Source organism: Acomys russatus, chromosome 22 (assembly GCF_903995435.1).
Source record: "Acomys russatus chromosome 22, mAcoRus1.1, whole genome shotgun sequence".
NCBI lineage: Eukaryota > Metazoa > Chordata > Mammalia > Rodentia > Muridae > Acomys > Acomys russatus.
In genome coordinates this window covers 46,989,663-47,006,225 of record NC_067158.1, presented here as the reverse complement: position 1 = coordinate 47,006,225, position 16,563 = coordinate 46,989,663, and the positions used below count along the sequence as shown (strand labels likewise).

The window sequence follows — 16,563 nt, the reverse complement described above, 5'->3', positions numbered from 1 at the left end:
ATCACTTGTATCCTCCTGTTCCTCTCTCCTTCCTTCTTTTACCCTATTCCCCTCCCCTAGATCTATGAGTGAGGGGCACCTCATCCACCAGTATATGTTCTAAAAAAACAAAAAATCCATGAGACAAGGTTGTAGCAGTGTGTTCTATACAGAAACTGGAGAAATCTCACAGTAAAAGCATAATGACAACTGAATGTTCTAGAAAAACAAAAAGATAAAATATTAAAAAAAAAAGAGTAGACAGGAAGAATTTACAAAGCCTGGGATGGAAATTAATGGTCTATAAAAAAGCAAACAAATAGATATCAATAAAAAGAATCAATGAAAAACAAAGTTGGATCTTTGGAAAAAACAACAAGATTGACAAACCTTTAGTCAAATTAATCAAAAGACACAGAGAAAATATCAAAATTAGTAATATTAGAGATGAAAAGGATGATATTACAACAGACACTGAGGAAATTCAAAGAATCATAAAGACATATTTAAAAAATATCTCTTCTATTAAAATGGGGAATCTAGAATGAATGGAGTAATATTTTGAGATACATTACCTACAAAAGTTAAATCAGGATAATACAATAATTGAAATAAATTCATAATTGTCAGTGAAATAGAAGCACTAACTAAAAATCTTTCAGGAAAAGAAATCTCAGGGCCTGATGGACTCAGCACAGAATTCTGCTAGACCATCAGAGAATAGCCTGAGATAGGGCACAAAAAAAGCTGAAGGAATATTTCTTAATTCTTTTAATAAAGCCACTATTACTCACACCAAAACTACAAAAAGAAAATTATATACCAGTATTTTTTATGAATACAGATGTAAAATTTCTCCATAAAATACTTGCAAACTGAATCCAAGAGCACATAAAAATTGATTATCTATAGAAGTCCCATCTGGCTATACGGGGTGATCACTCAGCCTCCAAAACCTCCACTGCTAGGAGTCTTAGCTGGAATCACCCCATATTTCACAGGAGCCTACCTGGAAGCAAGTCTCCAGCTTGTCCCAGAGATCCCCACTCATCGGCTTCCCATCTCTCCCCCAGCCCACTGCCTCTCACCATCCTTCGATCTGCAAGCCTCCTACTCAACTTTCCCAAACCTGGTCCCCTCCAGTTTCTCTCCTCAACCCCTCTGCCATCCAGTTCTCTCTCTTCATCTCCTTCCAATGTCTGTCTTATTTCTCATTCTGAGTGAGATTCAAGCCTCCTCCTTTGGGCCTTCTTGTTACTTAACTTCCTTCGGTCTGTGAAAGTAGCATCGCTATCCTGTACTATATGGCTTATATCTACTTATAAGTGAGTATACACCATATGTGTCTTTCTTGGCCTTGGTTTCCTCACTCAGGATGATGACCTTTTCTAGTTTCATTCATTTGCCTGCCATGGAGGGAGGGGGACACCAACCTCCCCACAAAACTTTTGACCCCAAATTTTCCCTCCATACAAGATGGGCATGGATAAAGACGTAGCAGAGTTTGAGAAAATGGCCAACCAATGACCCACCCATGGGAGAGGACCAACCCCTCCACTATTAATGATACTCTGTCATGCTTTCAGACATGAGCCAAGCTAACTGTCCTCTAAGATGCTCCACCCAGCAGTAGATCAAAACAGATGCTGAGATCAGCACACAAACACTAGGAGGAGATCTGGGAATGTTGTGGAAGAGTTGGGGCTAGAAGGACACAAGAACACCAACAGATTCAACTAACTGAGTCCCATGTAGGCTCACAGAGACTGACCCACCAACATAAGTTCATGCATGGACTAGACCTAGTCCTCCTACACTTTTGGAGCTGATGGAGAGCTCAGTCTTCATGTGTGTCGCTTAGGCACTGGAGTGGAGGCTGTCACTGACATGGACACGGTTGCCTGCTACTGGATCTCTTTTCTCTATCTGGGCAGCCTTGTCTGGCCTCAGTGAAAGAGGACATGCTTGGTCTTGATGCAACATTAAGTGGTGGGGCTGGATGGCACTTGATGGGGTGATGGTTTCCCTTTTCTGAGGAAAGAGTAGGAGGGTTGGCTGGGAGGAAAGGAGGGTGGCAACTGTGACTGGTATGTAAAGTGAATAAAAAAATAAATAAATAAACACATGAAAGAAAAAAGATAATCCTGTTGGAAGGTAAGGCCTTATCACTGAAGATACACCTTCTTATGTAACCCAACATGGGTGAAATACAGCTAGCTGTTGCTGCAAGTGTGTCCATGTTACTAGAAGTTACCTTGTTGTATGGTGGAGCATCTTTTGGGTATATACCCAGGAATGGCATAGTTGGGTTTTGAGGTAGAACTGTTCCCAATTTTTTGAGAAAGCACCAGATTGATTTCCAAAGTGGTTGTACAAGTCTGTTCTCCCACCAGCAATGTAGGAGTGTTCCCCTTTCTCCTCACCAGCATGTGCTGCCACTTGGGTTTTTGATCTTAGCTATTTTGAAGGGTGTAAGCTGGAATCTCAGATTCCTTTTCATTTGCATTTTCCTGATCGCTAAGGAAATTGAGCATTTCTTTAAATGCTTCTTGGCCATTTGATATTCTTTTGTTGAGAATTCTGTTAAGCTCTGCATCCCATTTTTAAATTAGAATATTTTGTTTGTTGGTGATTAATTTCTTGAGTCCATCATACCACAAGGACATTTGCTTAACTATGTTCATAAGGGTAATATATGTAATAGCCAGGAACTGGAAACAATCCAGATGTCGCTCAGTTTAAGAATAAATAAAGAAACTGAGGTACATGTACAAAGTGGGCCATTATTCAGCTATCACAACAAGGACATTATGAAATTTTTATGTAAATAGATGGAGCTGTAAAAGATTCTCCTGGGTGAAGTAACCCAGTCCCAGAAGGACTAGCATGGTATATACTCACTTATAAGTAGATATTAGCCATATAATACAGGATAGCCACATTACAATGCACAGAGCTTAAGAAGCTAACTAACAAGGACTCTAGGGAGGATAGTTAAATCTCATCTAGAAAAACAAATAGAATAGACTCTGGAAGCTGTTGAAAAGAGGGAACAGGACCAGAGCCTACTAGAGAAGTCATGTGAAAGACTCGACCCAGCAGGAGATTGACGCAGAGCTGAGTCTCACAGCCAAACTTTGGGCACAGCACAGAAAGTCTTATGGAAGAGTGAGAGGGATAGAAGGGCCCAGAGGGGGCAGGACCTCCACAAGAAGACCAACATAGGAAACAAATCTGGGTCCAGGGGGGCTGCTGGATAATGCAGGTAGTCCTGATGAGACTTGAAAATCTGGAGTTAAGTGGTATGAGAGAATGGCTCCCCCTTTCTAAGGATTAGAAGGGCACATGGAGGAAGATGCAGGAAGGATGGGGTTGGGAGGAGACAATAGAGTGGTGTATGGTTGGGATGTAAAGTGAATAAATTAAAAAAAATAAAAAAGAAGGTGCTTTGCATGCTGTTTAAGCAAAAAAAAAAAAGTAGTCATCTATCTTACAGATTTATAAAACCTGAAACCTATAACACTGACAAGCCTGAAATATATAATATTTCCATAGTGACACAAATGTTATGGAGTAACCAAATATTTTTCAATTGAATTTAATGTCCTCACAATGATTTTTTATGTCAATATAAATAAATGTTTATAAAATAGTTGATCATTTTATGGTCTTTAATGGTTTGGTATATTTTCTATTTATTAGATTCTTTCAACTGATTGTTTCTTTTCTTGTTATATGCTTTTTCTTCTCCTAGTCTTTTGAGTGAAAATTACCATATTAGTTTGATGTCATCAGTTATATGTATGCATCCTTTATGTGTGCAGATGCATTCTGTCATACGCTACATATGAAGGCCAGAAGTTGCCATGGCACACCTTTGTGTATCATGAGCAATTGTATTTGTAATTATTAACTAATTAAATACTATTATGTCACATGCATATATATATATATGTGTGTGTGTGTGTGTGTGTGTGTGTGTGTGTGTGTGTGTATGTATGTGTATATATATATTTTTTTTTGAATAAGTACATGCACCCATGAGGAAACCAGTGGAAGACATGCAACATTCTCCTTTATCACTCTCTTCTTTATTACCTATCGTAAGTGTCTTTAACTAAGCTTGAAGCTTATTATATTTTGGCTAGATGGTGTTGCAAGCAAGACTTGACTTGGCAATCCTCTTGCCTGCTCACTAGGGTTGGGGTAGTAGGCATGTGTGAAAACCATTCAGCATTTGGAAGTAGGGGCTATTTCTGTGTTGCCTGCCACTAGGTCTCTTTCTGCTTGCTGGGCTACCTTATCAAGCCCCAATGGGAGAGGAAGACCTTAGTCGTGCAGTGACTTGAGGAGTCAGGGTGGGTTGGTACTCCCTGGGTGTCTCCTGTTCACTTAAGAGTAGAAAGAGGAATGATGGAAGGAGGCATGCGGATTGGACTGGGAGGGGAGGAGGGAGGGTCTGGGATTAGACTGTAAAAAGATCAAAGAAAAAAACAAACAAATGAAAAAGATGGAGAAAAAGTTTGAAAACTAGAAGTAAAGAAAAGAAGGTGGTAGCTTGCCTGTTTTAGTTAGAAATGTGCCATAAGCTAGATTTGGGGAGAAGGATCTTCATTTTAATTACTTCACAGAAGCCTTCTATTCAGTAGATGGGGCTGGAAGAAAGAGTGGGTCATGGGTCCACTGCCATTAACTATCACTATTTTTATTGACATTTAGCATATCATTTGAATATGAATGTTATCTAATTTTAAGTACATCCTTAAAACACTTTTTACTTGTTGATATTTATTTACTTTTATTTTTGGACATTTATTATTTGCATAAACTGTAATTGATTTCCTGGAAGCAGCTTTATTGGGCTTCCTCCTACCAACAGGCTGAAGTTCCCTACCCATTTAGATACATACCATAGCCTTTGTAGAGAACAGACTCTGTATGTTACAATGTCTGTAATGTAATTAATGTATTTTAATGTTTGGAGTAGAGTATATTATGGGCTACTTTAGAACTGGGTCTTAATCAATAAACCCACCAGGGCATAACTTTCAGACACACTAGCTCAGCAGTAGCAACACTGACTTTCTCTTCTCTGTATATGCAACAATCAGAACATTCTCCACAGTTGAGTGGAGAGTGGGATATGACTTTCTCACGTACTCTGGTGCCTCACATTTGACCATGTCCCCTGGATGGGGAGACCTGGTGGCACTCAGAGGAAGGACAGCAGGTTACCAAGAAGAGACTTGATACCCTATGAGCATATACAGGGGGAGGTAATCCCCCTCAAGAACAGTCATGGGGAGGGGAATAATGGGAAAATGGGAGGGAGGGAAGAATGGGAGGATACAAGAGATGGGATACCCATTGAGATGTAACAAGAATAAATTAATAAAAAATAAATAAAAATAAATCAATAAATAAAACATTTAACTATTCTACTAGGCCTACACTCTTAACGGTGTCATGAAAACCTTAATATTTAATGGATTCAATAGAATTGAGACTACAGACTAGGAGATAAAAATATCTTTTGTGGAAGCTCTACTGTTCATTTGTGAAAGCCTTTCTGTCAATAAAGGACCTTAAAGATTCAGAGACCCAGATTTTGAGGGAGACTGTTCTACACATTTTTGTGTTGGATTTACTTGTTTAACTGTTCTTTGATTGCATTAAGGTATTAACTTTTTAGGGAATAAATAAATGTACATAAAACTATGATGATTAGTCATCTATTGAAGCTAAAACTATCATGTCGAATAGAAAAACTCAGTCACAACAATAAAAAAATGCCCACAATAAGTAGTTCATTTATCCCATAAAACTTCCCTGGTGGCACTCAGAGGAAGGATAGCAGGCTACCAAGAGGAGACTTGATACCCTATGAGCATATAAAAGGGGAGGAAGTCCCCCTCAGTCACAGTCATAGGGGCGGGGAGTAAGGGGAAAATGGGAGGGAGGGAGGAATGAAAGGATACAAGGGATGGGATAACCATTGAGATGGAATATGAATAAATTAATAAAAAATTAAAAAAAACTTCCCTTACGCCTTTCAATAAATAATGATTCTAAAATTTATCTTTGTCTGTAATTTAAAATGAACAAACATTCACGTGTGATGTAAAACTCTTTTGTATTTTATTTTAAAAACCATATCAGAGCAAGGCAATCCATTCATTTTAAATAATTCAGTTATTCTATGCTGCAGTGCAAAAGGTATCATAATCTACTAGGGATATAGTGCAGTTGATTGAGGACTAGAATGGTATGAATGAAGTCCAAGATTTAGTCTCTAGCATGTCATTTATCAGGCATGGTAACTGTGAAGGGTATTCTTGGTTGTCAACTAGACTACATCTGGAATAAAGTACAATTCAGACATGGAAAGCACACCTGTGTCAAATTATTTTCCCTTGGTTTGAAGTGAGTAGATTCACTTCTGGTTTGGACCTTTGAATTTAGAGGACACATTGCTTTGATCCCCATCTTTTGAAGCAGGAAGACACAAGTTTAACCTGGGCCACAGCTTCTTCTGGAAGCCTATATAGGGACATGGAAGAAAAAGGCTTTTGTTGTTTGCCAGCTTTCTCTCTCTTTGCTATTAAGTCCACATCTTCCTTCACTGTCATTAAAGCATAGTTCTTTGGAATTTCAGCAATGATTGAAAACCACCAGAGGCATCCGGCCTTGTGAACTGAGCAACTTCTGGATTCCTGAACTTTCTGTTCATAGCCTGCCATTGTTGGTTACTTGGACTGTTGCCTGTAAGTGGTTCTAATCAATCCCCTTCACATATATGCATTCTGTGAGTCCTGCTGTTTAAAGAACACTAATATAGTGACACATAACTGTCATTGCAGCGTTGAGCAGGGGCATCTGGAATGATACTACATCATAGTCATCCTTAGTCATACAAAATGTTTGAGACCAGCCTGGGCTAGATGAGATCCCACTTCAAAAAATATTTCATAAACTGTCTTGGAAAAAACTGCCTTGGAGTAGTTTATCTTTCCACTTTGTGTACTCATAATGTTACTAAGCAGTCACCTGTACTGAGAATTCAGTTTCATTTATAATGAACCAGTAGGTCTGTGGAACACACCATTGTGGGAATCAAAATAGATTGATAAACAAAATCTTTATAAGCATGCAAGATTTAGTGAGTGCTAAGTGGACACAACACTGTAAACAGTTTTGTATGTAAAGGATTTAATCAACTGTAAAATAACATAGGATATCATAGAGAATTCAGCACAACAATAGTACAGAATATATATATATAACAAATTATTCAAAAAACACTTTGTTCATTTTAATAGTGTTCTCCAGTAAAAAGAATGCCAAATACTTAGATTTTTTTTGTTTTCTTTGTATCCATATTCCAGAACGTTACTGTGATGCATCACATGTCTTCAATTAACAATAGTTAAGTAAGAAAGTGAATAACTTATCTATTGCCTGTGCTTTCTTTGTCTGGCTCAGTTCCAATCACTAGGGTGTTTTGTGGTTGTGTGAGATCATCACATAACTGGTGGCATGCTGAACTGGAATGAACACTTTATTTATAATATTCTTGCCAGATTTCAACTCTGTCTTTGAATCTTCCTCTTGCTGTTTCCAATTTTGTTATCCTCAGAGGACTTTGCATGACACAGTACATTAATTTTGTAAAATGGAGAATAAATTTATTATCTTAAAATTGTACAGTCACGGATTCTTGCAAGAGAAACTACAACCACCACTTTACTAAACTAGCATAATATCTAAGTGCATTCTAATTATTTGTCCCTATATCTATAGAAAAGTGTAGTCCCCACTACTCTTCAAGGAATATTTTGCTTGCATCAGAGCATGGTCATTATAGAGAGGGACAATCAATAAGAATGCAGAGTTGTAGAACCTAGTTCAATGGACACATCTACATATAACTCCTTCATTTAAGGCTCAGGTGACATTGTAAAAGAAGGGGCAGAAATATTATAAGAGACAGAGGATCAAGGACTTTTCTGTGACACTACGTCCTTATGTCTCATGAACATGACCATCTAAACGCAAGCTGAAAAAAACAGTAATAGACATGATAAAATGGGCAAATCCAGGAGGGCATCAGCCCTATACAAAGGACAACAGGTAACCAAAGCATGCTGAAAGGAGGAGATGGAGGGTTCGTCAGGGAAGAGCATACCAACTGGTTAAGCCATTCAAAATTGTCATCCCTGAAAACATACGTACAGATAGCATACAAAAAGCAAGTTATATTGAGAAGTATATTCATATGTATATATATATATGTATGAACAATTATTAATGAGAAGCGAGTATATGAATTTGAACAAAAGCATAAAGGGGTATATGGTAGAGTTTTCATGGTGGAAAGGGAAAGAGGAAATTAAGCAGTTATATTATATCTCAAAAGTGAAAATCTAAAAATAATTATACTCAAGACTAAGACAGCATGGAAATGTATAAACCACTGAAATCTGTATATTTTAAATGAATGCCTTATTGAAAGACCTTGAAAAGGCCTTGTAATATGTTCATAAAATAATACATTTATGTAAAATATCAAAAGTACATAATTCAATTACAGTAAGTTCAAATCTCTACTTGTATTCTAGCTGTTATTCATTTCTCTGCAACACTAACCTTCTTGATAGAAGACTGGGACATGAGTTAGGTATACATTCAGTTTAAACTTAATTGTGTTATATAATGTGATGGCTCTATGGTGTCTTCAGTTATAAAGTCAATTATCTTTATCCATCTGAGTGAAAAAATGGCACCTGTTGACATTCAATAAGAGTATTCTACAATATGTATATTCATTTAATTTAGTATTTGTGATAAGTATTTTTGGTTGTCAACCTCACTGCATCTGAAATTAAACAAAACCCCTAAGTGGAGGGCACACCTATGAGGAATTTTTGCTTACTTTGAAGTAGGAAGATCCACCTCTAATCTGGATCTTGAGGCAGGAGGACACACACCATTAGTACAGATCATTTGAGCTTAAAAAAAAAAAAGTACAAGCCTTTAATCCATAGCATTTGATCTGGTAATACCCACCTCTAATCTGGACCACACCATTTGCTGGAAGCCTATATAGGGAAACAGAAGAAGAAAGCTTTTACTCTTTGCCTGCTTCCTCTCACCTTGCTAGCCAGTCCGTTCCTTCCCTGGCAGTAGAGCCTACTACGGGATTCCAGCATAGACTGAAGACCAGCTGATTCATCCAATCTCAAGGACTGTACTGTGAACAACTACTGGATTCTTGTACTTTCCATTTGTAAACATCTAGTATTGGATATATATATATATATATAATATGTATGTGATATGTACATATTTCCTTGTGTCTGTGTGTAGAGAGAAAGAGAAGGAGGAGGGAAAGAGAGCAATTCATTTCATAGAGATTATCAGAATGTCAAGATTCTACAGAACTATAATACAATATTTATTCACGGAAATATCTGGTTCAGCTTTGTATTTGAATTGGGAATTTCTATGTTGGTGGGAAAATACCAGAATCGAAAGGCCTAAGGCAAGAGCTCATCTTTTAAAAAGTTCTTCTGAATACTATAGATCATTCCAGAAAGTTTAAACCTTCCCTGCATTTTTTTCCTGTGAGGAAAGAGTATGTAAAATGAAACAATGACTAAAACATCCCAAAATTACATGCAATGAAAACTGTGTGTTTTCTTATGGAAAAATTAAATAATTTAAATACAGCATAGTTCTATGAAGAAGAGATGAAAGAATAAATTCACAGTGTTTTAGAAAACTGATGTATTAGCCAGGGAACTGATAAATTTGAGATGGGTTCTTCCTCCAGTTTAAATAAACATTTTATTTAATAAGAAACCATGATTTGAAAAATGTCAATCTATACCTGTTCCGGCACTCAAGATGAAGCATGAAGACCATGAATTTGAGGTTCGCCTGGACTACAAGGCTGACTGCACTGAATTAAAAACAAAAGAGAACTATGGTGTGAGACCATTTCCCATTAAGACTGTGATCAACTTCCCGAGTTTCCCAATTAAACTGATAGAGAAAACATGTGCCTTGCAGGCTTCTTCTCTATGGCAGAACCTCATACCTTCTTCCTCTCTGTGCTTGGGAAAAGTTAGCTCAAAGACTTCCATATCCTTTCAACCATGGCTGAAACTCAACGAGGCTAGTCTAAACTTGTTGGGGAGTACTGAGCTGTGACAAACAAACAAACAAACAAACAAAGACACAGGATAAAATCCTTTGGAGACAGCCTATGATCTAAGACCTCTTGATGTTTAAGCATACGGACCTGAGCTCAGATTCTTAACACCCATGTGAAACGCCAGAAATGGCTACCTGCTGCTGTGACTCCAGTGCTGAGGAGCGGGTGGCTCAAACCCAAGAGGATGTCTGGGGTCTCTTGCTGACCAGCCAGCCTAATAGAAAAACAGTATTCTCTAGGTTCAAGGATGGTTCCTGACTTAAAGGAATTTTTTGGAATGTTATAGAGGAGTGTGTCTGATCTCTCCTCTGACCTCCATGCATGTATACTCAGGCACATGTACACAAGCATGTATGCCTAAACACACATACATATGTGCATCTTACACACACACACACACACACACATACACACACACACACACACACACACACACACACACACACACACACACACAGAGAGAGAGAGAGAGAGAGAGAGAGAGAGAGAGAGAGAGAGAGAGAGAGAGAGATGAAAAAGTGTGGAACAGTTTTTTTTTTTCCTGCAGAAAAACCTTTACTGGGAAGATGAGGATGTGACAGATGCCAACGGGCAAAGTAAGAATAGCATGTCCTCCAGAGGAGTAGGGGTAGTGGAAGCTTAAGCCTGAATCCCAACAGACTCAGGGGAAGCCAGCCCACAAGGGCTTCGGCACCCCTCTCCATGGAAACACCATTCCTTACACAATCGTCTTAGCTGTTCCCAGGAGCATTGTGGGATGGCGTTGGGGACTCAGGAGAGCCCTTCAGGAAAGATGAAGGAGGCTGGTACTATAGTGAACCCAGGTCTGGAGGTTAAGTCTGGGAACTTAAATGAGAATATTTGGGAGATGTGGGCCCCGACAGTGATGTCCAGGTTTGAGCCAGACTATTGGATCCAGTACTGGCATTTCTTCTGGGCTCACTTTGAACAGACATCTGAAAAAAAAAATAAGAGTGTTATTTCCCAGTACTTAGCTGTGAGCACAGATGCTCCATGCCTAGGTAACATGCAGAAACATAGTTGTGTAGCCATACACACACTGGGACAATTGTCACGTGTGCATAGTGGTATGGATGCACTATTGTGTCAGACTTGGCTTTTACGTAATAAGAGCAGGGGTCTGGGGTGAAAGTAGAATGACAGCGTATGGGGTTCCTTCCTGAAGATCCCCTCCCTAGTCCTTGCATTAATGGAAAGGAAATGGGGCTGAGGACATCAGTTACTTTCTTCTGGCCCTCAGGGCAACCTGCTGCCTCACGTAGGACAGGACATCCATCTTTACATTGCTGAGTGTCATCTCGTGGTACCAGCATATAACCAGTATGCCATCTGGCTCCACTAGGAGCTATTCAAAATTCTAGCGGATGTCATAAACCTTCATGGGTCCCCAAAGGAGGTGGCAAGGTGATCCCAGGAGCTCTGCAGAGGGAAGACAAGAGTTCTTCAAGGAAGTGTAGAACTTCTGCTCTTCCTTCCGGTTCACATCACCTTTCTTAAAGAGCTGGAATTCAGAGACAAAGCCTCCACCTGGCAGGACATACTTGAGAGTGTGGAGGATCTCTGAGTTCTCTCCTGTCTCCTGTTTGCCAAATTGATTGCAAGGGAAGACCAGAATATGACCAGGCTGAATGGCCCAGGTTCTTGCAGTGAGTTCAGTTCACGTGTTGGTTTGTCAGACCTCAGTAGCTGGCTATGCTGACAAAGAGGATATATTTGCCTGCATACTGCTTAAAGGAATGCATTCCTCCCTGTCAGTGTTGAAGGCCCCATAGTCCCAGATGGCACCACTCATGCCTCCATGACAGTGTGTCTTGGAATTCTTGTCCACAGCTTAGCTATATGAACCCGGCCAGGAGTAGGGACAGGAAGCATGACACACCAAGGAGCCAGGCCCTAGCAGGCTGGGGAGTGTCTTGGAATGGCCACTGTCTGTCCCAAAATAATTTCATATGTATTTTCTGTTTTCTATCTGTCTATCTATCTATCTATCTATCTATCTATCTATCTATCATCTATTTCTCTATCATCTATCTACGTAGTTCAGAATATTTCCAACAACTTCTTGTTTTATAGTATGAAAACAAATTCAATATCTATTAAGAATAAAGCCTATTTAATCCAATACCATCATAAGAAAAGTAAAGATGAAAATAACGCTATTTATACATTCATGTTTATTGATATATTCTTAGAAGGATAAAATGATCACAAGCCTCTTGAGAAAATGTAATCATGTATTGATTGGCATCTCAATTTGGTAATTAAATATCTAAATTTGGTGATTAAGTACCTCATGAATATAGTATTGTATAATTACTGCCTTTTTTACTTAAATGTGTGTACTTTATATTGTAACGAGTTTGAAACTTAAAATGTCTTCTTCAGAAGGGAAGCCTTAGAAAATTAGAAACAAATCATTGGTTAACTTTTAATGATAGTTTTTTTCCTTGCCATTAGATTTCAGACATTTATTTTTCTCATTAAAAATTTCTTTTAGGTTTGAAATCAAAATATATTTATGTCACTTTTTGTCACTGCTTTTTTCCCCTTCCCACCACCCATATAGTTCTCTTGCTCTCTTTTAATTTTATGACCTCTTTTTTCTCATTCTCTCTCTCTCTCCCTCCCTCTCTCTCTCTCTCTCTCTCTCTCTCTCTCTCTCTCTCTCTCATGCACACATACCTATTATACACACACATGTATTCCTAAATGTGTATAGAATTCAGAACATGAGTGAGAAATCTTTGACATGTGATAATTTTTCAGAAATAAGGATCCAAAATGCTTTTGCTGAGTTGAACCCACAGATGAATGAGTTTTTACATAAACTTTGTTTCTTCCCTGTCTGTCTCTTAATCTTGAGGAACCAAAGTCACATTAGTCTCATATCCTTTTCTTGCAGTCTTTACTCCAGGGCCCCACAGTACAGGTAATCATAGAGTGTCTAAGGAAACATCACAAAATAAAAAAGAGAAAATAATAAACATTGTTCAGTACCTGAATATTAGTGATTGCAACACACTGATAAAGAGACAAAAAAATAGAAGATTGGATTCTAATATAGGATCCATTTCTTTGCTTCTTACAAGAAAGAAACTTCACCATCAAATGTAGATACCAACCTAGAATACAATTACAAAAAGAAAATTATGACAGAGGAATACATCTAGTAAGCAGACCGAAGTGACTATAATATTAGATAAAATACACTACAAACTAAAACTAGTCATAATTGATAAAGAGGATAATTTCTTACAAATTAAAGAAATACACTATCAAGAGGATATGATAATTCTAAATACATACTTACCAAATACAAATATACTCATCTTTGTAAATCAAACACCAATTGATGTAAAGCCATGACTTACATGTAGCAAAATTGTATTGGAAAATTCAACAGAACAAAACCAGATATCAACACCACGATAGAAAACTGTTAGGTATTAATAGCAAGAAAAACCATAGAAAGCACATAATGTCATGATTATTAAACAACTCACTACTTAATGATGATTGTATGGCTAAATAATGCTGAACTTAAGAACTCTTCGTTACTGAGTAAACCCCTCAGTTTGGTTTTCTCAGTTGTACAGTGAAATTACAGGCTAGGACTCTAGTGCTAAGGATAGGATGCACCTTGCTTACAAGATGCAGATAAAACAAAAGCTGTAAGTGATTTGGAAACTTCCTTTCCTTTGGTTAGCTTTCAAAATCCCAGAAAGTTTTACGTAGGCTACTGGTGGGCAACACTGGTCTTAAACAGCTGTAGCTTGTACTAACCAGAATCCTAATTTACCAGGTTAGATGTGCCCAACTGTGCATTAAGGGCATGGCTATATGACAATGGGAAAGTTCCCTCTGATTAGATTTGAGGACACCTCCATGGGTATGGGTGCTATGGGTAAGCAAGTTTAGTACTGAAAGCCTGGCTTACAATCCATGACTGCAAAGATCAAAGCGCATGTGTGTTAATACTGGCAGACAAAAGCCACTCGTATACTTATTCACAGAAGCCTCTTTACATGAATGAGGATAAATTCAGAAACTTATGGGTGACGAAGATTCTGAAAATAAATATGTGTTGAATTCTCATCTCTAAATAAGACTTTTACATCCTCTTCTCTAAGACTGAGGAAACATGGCCGAGGAGGTGATAGGAAGCTTGTAAGAGCAAGGAGATAGGGCTAGGCACCATGAAACGCCATTCTCAAGACTCAGGATAGCCATGGCAACTAGGAACTCACATCTAATATCACAGGAGGTAGGTCCTTAAGAGACAGCCTTGGGAGGGCAGAGGCCACATTTTACCAGAATCCTTCTTACTCAATAACTGAATATTACTAATAGTTTCTGAAAGACAGACAATCATTGCCTCCTGTTACTTGTAAATCTGCTGCTGATCCTGACAGGCTCCTATAGACATAGTTTCCAACCAATGGCCACACAGACAAGCCTGGTGAAATTTAGTGGGTGGCAAAACTGATTTCTTTCATACTTGTTCCCTGTGAAATACTTTACCCACCCAAAGTTAGGAAGCTCCAAGTTGTTAGAATAAATGAAGCTCTTTTCCTGTAGTGCTGGAGATTGAACTCCAGGCCTCCTGCATGTAAGAACCCTACCACTGTAAGTGCGCTACCACTAAGCTACATCCTAGGTCTGAAATAAAACAATTTTATGTGCTTATTTACCATAGAGGAAGAACAGTATGGAGGAACAAATAGGTGGTCTTTGGAGTCAATTGGTTTGAATTTAAGTTGTGGCTTCACTACTTTCTACATTTTTAAATGATAAACAAGTTACTTTTCAGCTTGGGTCTATTTCTTTTTTTCTTAGATAAGTGAAAATAGTTGTTATATGTGGATAGCAATGTCTCTAGAATCTTAAAAGTTCTGAGTATTAGCATGTATATATGTATGTATATACATACTTTATTTGATGAAAGTTTTTTCATTTGTAGCACTATTACTATGCTTCTTTACAAAATAGTTAATTTGATTGTAAAATGTTACTCCTATCCCTAATATACCAGGAATTGTGGTTGACACAGTATATGTGTGTGTGTGTATGTGTGTGTGTGTGTGTGTGTGTGTGTGTGTGTGTGTGTGTGTGTGTGTGTACGTATAATCTTTGCAAAGATGCAGAAAAATAATCTAGGTATACCTTTGCACTGGTGAAGTGGACACATGAAGTTTGGTGTTACTTTTTATTTGGATTGCTCATACCAGTTTACTTTCTTCTCAACTCGCATGCTTTCCTTGGCTCAATGTCAGTGATAAACACTATAAAGAGAATCCATTCTCAAGACAATTTTATTCGTCATAAACTTCAGAAATTTTGGGAGAGTTTGATATAATTGAGGATACTTGTTATATTTTAAACAAATTAATTACATAAGTATATGTATCAGATTCCAGTGTATCCCCAATTTTAGTAGCCCTTGCTATGGATGCAGAATCTTAACAAATCAATGATTTTATGATTATTTTTAACACTTATCATACCATATAGTTTTTGCTAAAAATGTATCTTGCTAAAATCCTGGTAAATTATTTTTCTTAATTCTGAAAAGACCAAGTACTTTTTGCATAGTGATGATTAAACTGGAGTGACAGAAAAGAGTCAGTTTGTTTCATAATGAAGATTTGGTAATTGTTAAGCATTTCAAACACTAGAGGACAGATTTGCAAGTTATAAATACCAATAGGTGTTTCTCATTTGTGTTCTTTTTTCCTTTTGCAAGATTACTTTCTTTGATATGGTAAAAGGTTGTTTGATATATCCAGCTGAAGGATACAAATTTCAAGCTGTGTGTAGGTGATACATGAATTTTTCACTCCTGCTGACAACACATTGACTACTGTGCAGTTCCTTAAATTGACTCAATCAAACCCATGCTGCTTATGCTTTTAATTGATTGAATTAAAACAACATTCAGAAACTTTTAATCATTCCATTACGCAAGGATTCCCTCACTTACCTGCCCAAGCCGATTCATGTGAATTGGGACTTTTTAACTTGTAAATTCCCATCAAATGGGACTTCAACTTATTTGGCATCAAGTAGCATTTCATAAATCAAAGGACACTCCTATTTGGGAGTGCATGTTCCAACTGTGGTTATGAAGCTGACTAGAGTTGTTCATTTCCTCTTCTTGTTCCTAAATCTTCAGAAAATCTCATGTCAGAGAACATTAAAACTGGGAAGGTGTTTTTTTTCCTGTTGTTGTTTTGTTTTGTTTTTATAGGAATCATGGATACAAACTTTGTTTTCACACACTTTCACACTAAAAAGATAATTAAAACCACCCACACAATCTGTTTTTATAAACTGTGGTTGAGGTCTAG

At 37.8% G+C, this 16,563-nt stretch overlaps 1 pseudogene; it reads right to left on the bottom strand.

The window, feature by feature from the left end:
• Positions 1-11,435: 11,435 nt before the first annotated feature.
• On the bottom strand, positions 11,436-16,214 carry LOC127205751 (glutathione peroxidase 3-like; annotated as a pseudogene).
• Between the last annotated feature and the right edge of the window lie 349 nt (positions 16,215-16,563).